The sequence below is a fragment of the Myotis daubentonii genome, chromosome 1, assembly GCF_963259705.1.
Source record: "Myotis daubentonii chromosome 1, mMyoDau2.1, whole genome shotgun sequence".
NCBI classification, from domain to species: Eukaryota; Metazoa; Chordata; class Mammalia; order Chiroptera; family Vespertilionidae; genus Myotis; species Myotis daubentonii.
Genome location: NC_081840.1, coordinates 68,819,370 through 68,827,656, shown reverse-complemented (window position 1 = coordinate 68,827,656; position 8,287 = coordinate 68,819,370). Strand labels below are relative to the sequence as shown.

Genomic DNA, 8,287 nt, shown 5'->3' with positions numbered 1-8,287 from the left:
TTTAAATCTCATAATAGCACCATAAGGGTATATTATTATCACACATGATTCTACATGTGTGAAAAGTAGCAATTTAACAATGCCTACTCCAGGGTTCTGGATTCAAGGATAGTTAGTGATGTCCTGGAATGAAGGACACCTCAGGCAATTTGCCTATACTACCTATAGTTCTGGGGTAACACTCCTGGCTATGGCTGATTGGACTCTGAATGAATACCTGTCTCAAAATCAGCCAATTCATTGGATAGTCCTATTTTCTCAAGAATTTGAAATAGGGGTCATAAAAATAAGAGTCTCTTTGAAAGAAAGCTCTAGGGATGAGGCCGTCTTGCTGGATCACGTGTAACTAGATGGGAAAATAGAGGGAGCTTGTCTACTAAGAGAGCAGCACAAAGACAGAGCCACATGATGCTAAGAAAGAAAGACAAAAATGGTTGAACACTCTGGCTCTGGGGTCTGTTAGGCCCGGGTGGGAATCTGGACTCTGTCATTTGTGAACATGGACTAATTGCCTAACTTCCCCAGGACTCAATTTCTTCATCTTTAAAGTGGGGATGATGATATCTCTGTCAGGTGAATTGCTTCCTACAGTGGCTGGCACATAATCAGCTCTCACAAAATAATAGCTATTATCATAATTATTATTAATATTTTGGATGGCTTTTTAGTTCTCTAAGGCCTGACTTGACTTAATTTCCTTTTCTAAGATCCCATCATCTCTGCATCCCATCATAACCCTCCTTCACTAGAGTGGGACTGGATGGTAAAGTCACAGGAATAACTAACCCTCTCCCCATTTAAAAAAAAATAGACTTTATTTTTTAGAGCAGTTTTAGGGTCACAGAAAAATTGAGCATAAAACATGGAGATGTCCCCTATTCATACCTCCCCATCCACACACACACATGCACAGCCTCTGCCATTATCAATATCCTCCAATGTGGTACCTTTGTCACAACTGATGAACCTACATTGACACATTATCATCACCCAAAGTCCATTACTTACATTAAGGTTCACTTTAGTGTTTTATATTCTATGGGCTTGGACAAAATAATAATGACATGTATCCATCTTTATAGTATCATACAGAGTAGTTTCACTGCCCTAAACATCCTCTGTGCGCCATCTATTCATTTCTCCCTCCGCCCAACCCCTGACAAGTCCCGATCTTTCTACTGTCTCCATGGTGTTGCCTTGTCCAGAATGTCATGTAGTTGGAATCATACAGTATGAAGCCTTTTCACGTTGGCTTCATTCTCTTAGCAACATGCATTTAAGTTTCCTCCATGTCTTTTCATGACATCCTTTTTAGCACTGAGTAATATTCCATTGTCTGGATGTACCACAACTTACTTACCCATTCACCCACTGAAGGACACGTTGGTTGCTTCATGTTTTCATAATTATGAATAAAGCTGAGGTAAATATCCACATTCAGGTTTTTGTGTGGACATCGTTTTCAACTCATTTGAATAAATACCAAGAAGTGTGATTGCAAGATCATATGGTAAGAGTATGCTTAGTTTTATAAGAAACTGACAAACTGTCTTCCAAAGGGCTATTAGATACAGACAACAATATGGTGATTACCAAAGGGAAAGGGGGGTGAGGGGAGGTAGGACAGGGTAAAGGGGGAATAAATGGTGATAGAAGGAGACTTGACTTGGGGTGGTGAACACACAATGCAATATACAGATTATGTATTACAGAATTATATACCTGAAACCTATATAATTTTATTGACCAATGTCACCACAATAAATTCAATAAAAAAATCTGAAAACTCAAAACAAGTGAAAAACAATATTATAGTATATATCAAACATTACTTGGCTCTTTATAGACCAATGAGTCTTAAGTGAGTGCTTTTGGGAACATTAAACAACAAACAAATAAACGAAAAAAGGCAGATTTCCCAACCTCACTCCTCAAATTTCAAATATAGACAGTCTGAGGAGAGTGATAATAAATACTTAAAAAGCTCATCAAAGAGTTTTGCTTTGCTCCAGATTTTGGAACACCACTATAGAACCACCACTATATGTAAGGCTCTCTGGAGTTCAGAATAGTCAAGTGTGCCTTGATAGAAGCTTGAAAATTAGAACTGGATCTTAGAAGGTGTGAGATACAGAGATAAAAGGTGGGAACATTCCAGACTGGGGGGCCAGGAGGAGCAAATGCAGGAAATGTGGACTTTCCACGGCATCTGTTGGGGGTGGCAGAGGAGGGATGTTTGAAATGATGAGACCTATGAAACAGGAGCAGCAGGTCCAAAGAGAACTACTGAAGCAGACTATCATGCTTAGATTTTACATTTGCATTTGCAGATTCAGCGTCATCTTGGCCTATTGTGGTAGCAGTGTCTTGTAAGCTGAGTGGAGCAGTGCTCCTGCCGGTCCTGGTGGTAAAGCTAGGTAACCTCTAGTTAGCTTTGAGAATGTCTCATTTCTACTCCTAGTCTCTACTGTTAGTGCCACACAGTAAAACTGGCCCCAAATGACAGGGGAGGACCACTGGAGTTTGCTGAAGTGATGCCTCATTTTCACAGGGAAGCACTGGATTGGCTGGTTGGGTCAAGACAACTGGAACAGACAGTTTAGTCTAATCTGAGCCCTGCCGTGGGTTTGGTGATGGCCTCCAGGAAGTCAGCAGCTCAGCTGCCTCACAATTTGGTTTGTGGTACTGACACCCTCTTTTACAGGAAAGGTTTATGAAGGACAGAGCAGTCTTAGCTCAGGAAGGCTTCTGAGAAACTAAAAAGATTTTAACAGAAAAATGTGCCGTGTGTCATTGCCATATATCTAACTCCATGTTGAACACAGAACTATTGCCCCACTTCTTCCTAGGAACCAGCAGCCTGTGCTTTGATCTGATGTGGAGTTTGTGTTTCTGAGGGATCCCTTCCTCCAGGGCCCACCTCCCACAGCTTTGCCTCCACATGCTCTTTTCTGTGTCAACCCAAAGTCTGGATATGGTCTGTCAACTTTTCCCTTGTCAGGTCTCCCCTATCCTCTGTACTTTGATATTAAGTACAGGCATTCAACAAATTGAACCTATGCAGAGTAAATCTGATATCAAATCCAGCAAAAGCTATAGCATATCCTATAGTGTTTGGGGTACTCTCTGAATAAAAATATTCAGGCCCCAGGAACCTATGTTGTCAACAACCATTACTGGAGTTTTTGATGCCTACTGTCCTTCATAGCTACCTAAACACAGAGCTGCTAGAGACAGTTTACCTTAGCTTGAGTTCCATGGTGGTATTTTCTTGCTTTGTGATGTAAAGTGAGGGGAGAAATAGTCTTTGGGTAGAAAAGCCTTGCCAAGTCCTATAACCCATAGGTCGCCTTTTATGAGGAGATTGTTGATGTCAGTGAGCTTGATGAATAGTATTTGTTAGCATTGACATGCAGACTCAGATATTCTTCATCTCCAATGTTCAGGTATGATATGACTTGTTGTTACTATCCTTCCTTCCCCCTCTCCCCCATATAAAGAAGTGCAACATAATAATAGTTCCATAACCTAGAACCTCAATGAGCCATGCTCTCTTATTAGAAGTGAAGATAAGAAAACTTGCTGTGTACCCATATTTTTTTCTCCCTCTCTGCATGCACAGACATGTTGTCATTGCTGGGAGTCCTGGACTGCATGTGTGCACAGGTGATTCATGAGGAAGGACACACCCCTTGTGGGGAGCGTTACCTTTCTCATGAAGCATGAAATGTTCCCCAATAATGGAATTTTCAGGACACTTCTCAATCCTTGTTTTGAATAAATTGTGTCACTGAATGGGTGAGTCCACATTAGTAGATCAAGTCAGAGTTTTCCAGAAGTAGTGTGACAATTGTTTAGAAGTGTCCTGGACCTCCACGTTAAGTAGTTGAGAATCTCACTGTGACACTTCTCTGGGATGCACCTATTCTCCACGAGGGGCCCAGCACAAACCAGGACTTGAGTGAGGGGGATTCAATGAGGTGCCACAAATGTACTTGGGTTCTGTCAAGTGCCATGAAGGCAAAGGCCCCATCTGTCTGGTTCACCATGGTGTCCTCAGTGCTTGTAGTAGTTGAATAAATTCACGTAAGATGAGTTGATTTGATGGACTGGGTATGGTACTAGAAGTATAAGCTGACTAAGTGTAGTATGGTATGAGTTGACCAGAGGTATGAGTTGGCTAAAACATGGGCACTACCTTTGAAGAGTTCCTAGGCTACTATGTAAGGCAAACAGTTGGAAAATAACAACAAAAAATATAGTAATAGATGTATATAAAGGTCCTAAGGGAGCTCTAAGGAGGGAGCTCAATTGTGTTGGAGAGCATACAGGTTGATCAGGGCAAACTCAACAGGGACATGTGAAAGACTGAGAAGCATGTGAAAACTGAGAAATTTTAAACAGTCAGAAAGATCTAGAAAGACTTCATGCTTCATCAAAGGAGTGGGAGATGAGCTGGATCTTAAAGAATGTGAAGGGGAAGGATAATGATGGGAGAGAACAACATAAGCATGATTTCTATTGCTGAATAACTCACTGTACAAAGGGAGGGGCAGGGCAAATCTCTGTGAAATGACATTAGAAGGCATGTGTGGCAGGATGTTACAATGGAACCATTCCTGCCTCTATTTTCACTGAGGCACCAATATGAAAGTTATCAGTTACCAAAGGGAGTAGGAGACAAATCCTACACCTCCACACTCTGCAGATTTATCAAGGAAATAACTCTAAAGACCCATTCCCCCCTCAACCAGATCAAGTATGTTTCAGGGCAAGGATGCCATATATATTGCCTTTTTTCTGTGGACTAGATGAAGGCCACTTAGGAGAGAGATGAGGTGGGTTATCTTTGGTTGGCCCAATAGGGGAGGACTTGTCTCCAAAGGAGAGGAGAATCTTTATTGAAAAGGGCCAGAGGTATGTTGCCCAATGCCCGGGGGATCAGGAAGGAGCTGTAAGAGACCACCAAGAATAGAGATTATTTTCACCTGGTCAAAGGGGACTGCAGGAGAGATGAGTCTAGCACAGGGGTGGGCAAACTTTTTGACTCGAGGGCCACAATGGGTTCTTAAACTGGACCGGAGGGCCGGAACAAAAGCATGGATGGAGTGCTTGTGTGAACTAATATAAATTCAAAGTAAACATCATTACATAAAAGGGTATGGTCTTTTTTTTTAAATTAGTTTTATTCATTTCAAACGGGCCGGATTCGGCCCGCGGGCCGTAGTTTGCCCACGGCTGGAGACTCTAGCAGGAGACTCATGAAGAACTATAAAAGCTCATTATAAGAGAAAGAGTTCTAACCAGGGACACCAGCATTAGCCTTGTGCTAGGCCCAGAGAGCACAGAGCCAGCCAGTCAAGTAAGTACTGTCCTCTTTCCTTGCTTCTCCCTCCTCCTCTCTTTTAGGTCTGACAATGAGGGAGTGGGAAAGATTGTGATAAGAAGAGAAGAGCTGAAATGTCAAGCCTCCTTTCTGACTGTGGACTTCCAGCCTGAGCCAGACTTGAGGAGAGAGGATTTAATATTAAGTTCAGCCTCTTGATCATTACATGGGACCGGACATGTTTATAATCAAAGTGAGAATGTCTTTGTGACTTAAAGTTATTCCAGTACTCTCCTATTTCCCAGGAGTGAGCCAGGGTTTTTATTCAGGGGTAGGGAAGGTTAACCTACTGATAAACCATTAAGGGACATACACAGTTTTGAGTATATCATGAGTCATACTTACTCAACATATCTATTACGTATGCAAACAGTGCTTGGCATACAGCAAGTGTCCAATAAATATCTTTTCACTGAGTAATGTCAAAAGGTTATAATGATTGCACTAGAACTCTCTACATGGAGACACAGATGTCAGAAGAGCACAAAAAATGGACCCTAGAAGTTGTGGTTTGGGGTTTCTATGAACTAGTTAAGGATTGTGAACTATTTGATCTCACAAGTATCACCACCACAAGGCAACATTAATGACCTCATGGTGTTCTGAATGAGGTAGAGTGTCCACACAGCCCACAGATTATGTCCCTTTGTGGAAGACAATTGATGACCAATGATTTCTGCTCTTCTCTATCCATAAAAAATGCACAAAAGTTGTTGCAAACACAAGTGAGGATACCACCCTACCTTAGGATTGGCCTGAAGATGCCATTGATAGAACATGAGAGGATAAGACCTTCTCTTTGTTTCCTCAAAGGGGGATATGGTGGAATGGATCAGCAATTCATTCTGCCCTCCTTCTAGAGTGCTTTCTTTTATTCTGTAGAGGCTGGAAGTCTAAAAACTACATTTTCTCAACTCCCTGGAAGCTAGGACATGATTCAAGTTTCACCCACCGGTGGCACTCACGTAGTTTCAGAAGACAGGCATGGGGCAAGGGCCTTGCTTCCGCTGCTTCTGAGGCCAAAAAGCTCATGGAGGCATTTGGCCTTTCCAGAGTCTATCACTCACTTGAGTGTTGAGAGGCAGAGTGTGAGGCATTCATTTCTAACCCAGCAGGTGTGGTGTCATCTGGAGCTGGCAGCAGTGGAAGATTCCTGATCTTGGCAGCATCCTGGTGGCAGCAGCTGTCGTGTAGTTCTGGTGAAGGTGGTTTCCTGGTTCCGAGGCAGCTTCCTTGATGGGCCGGTTCTGCAGAGTGCTTAGGGAGGCTTTCCTGACAGCCCAGCTTTGAGTCTGTTTCTGCAGTCCTCCCAACGATTCTATAAGCCCTTTTAATACCCTGAAATCAATCGCTTCCTGCATCACCTACTAGACAGGATTCTGTTCTCTACCACTAAACCCCAAGGGATACAGCACGGTGTGTAAAGAATATATACGAAACAATATCAAAATATGTCTGAGGAGTTAAACACAGGAAGAGGTAAGTGGAAAAGAGATTTCTTTTATTTATTTATTATTTATTTATTTATTTGCCACTTAAAACCCGTTTTATTAAGGATTTAAACATCCAAACATTTTACAGAGGACGGAGGCCTGGTCAGAAACGATGCCTCCTGCATTTCCAGCTTAAAGGCAGACACACGCCCACTGCACACACAGCCCAGGCACCTGGTGATCTTTATTTTTACTGTTTGTAAAAAATAGGCATTTAGAACTCAAAAGGTGTATTAAAAAACGACCAGCAGCTTTTGGAGCCCTTCAGCGATGCTTGGGAACCCCTCTTCGCTGACACAAGGCTGTTGTTCCACGTTCAAAAGCAGGACCCTGTCCCCGGCCAGGCCCCACGCCTCGTGGACACTCGGCCCGCTGCTCAGGACCCGTGGGGGAGGGTGTCTCCTTCCATCTCCTCCCTCCGGTCTTGCTGGGGCCTCCTCCGCAGGGTCTGGCCTGACTGCAGCAGGCCCGTCGGCCGCTCCACCTCCGCCAGCGTCCGCGTTTGCTCTGGGGTTCTTGATCGCTTCCATGGCCCCGGGGCGGGACGCCTTTCTTTTGTCAGTGGGCAAACCAGCACCTGGGGTGAACGTTTGCTTCTCCTGGCAATATCCTTTGCGAGCTGTGCACCCCGTTTGCCCTTGAACACGTTCTCTGCTTCCTGATGCTCTTTCAGCTTCACCTTCTGGAAACCCAGCACTCTGACTTGGGAACTTTGTAAATGACATAGAGTGGGTAACGCTTCTGGTTTGCCACGGGGTTTCTTAGAATCCTCAGCTAAGCCAGTGACTCGAGAGACGCCAAAGGGTCCCGGTCACCCAGCTCCACGAGGCTATTGTTGGTGAGAATGAGCTCGGCCCAGCGCCTCGCCCGTGCGACATCTTCTACTGCTGTTCACCAGTCTTCTCAACAAAGGAGAGCCATCCAGATTCCGGATTGCATTGTCAGAAAAATGAATAGCATCAAACTGGTCTAAGGTCGCACCCAGATGTTCCATGACAGGAATGTTACATCCCCGCAGGTCCAGCTCGCGTCCCGCATGGCGCTGGTGTACTGCGCCGCCTGCTCCATCAGCTCCGCAGTCAGCTTCACCATCCTGCAGCCTCACGAAAGAGAACTTTTATCTGCAGCTGGTGGTTGACATTCATTTGTTCATTCATTCATTCATTCATTCATTCATTCATGCCATATTTATTGAAGGCCAGACACTGGGAGCAGATAGCCATTCACTGAGGGAAAAGACTGATGGGCTCCTGTATTCATAGTGCTCAAGGTCTAGTGGATTACAGTTACACGCCTCTTAATAATGGGGATGCATTCTGAGAAATGCATCATTAGGTAATTCTGTCATTGTGGGAACATCATAGAGCGCATGTACAAAAATCTAGATGGCATAGCCTACCACACACCC

At 43.9% G+C, this 8,287-nt stretch overlaps 1 pseudogene; it reads right to left on the bottom strand.

The window, feature by feature from the left end:
* Positions 1-7,255: 7,255 nt before the first annotated feature.
* On the bottom strand, positions 7,256-7,971 carry LOC132220382 (U2 small nuclear ribonucleoprotein A'-like; annotated as a pseudogene).
* Positions 7,972-8,287: the final 316 nt, after the last annotated feature.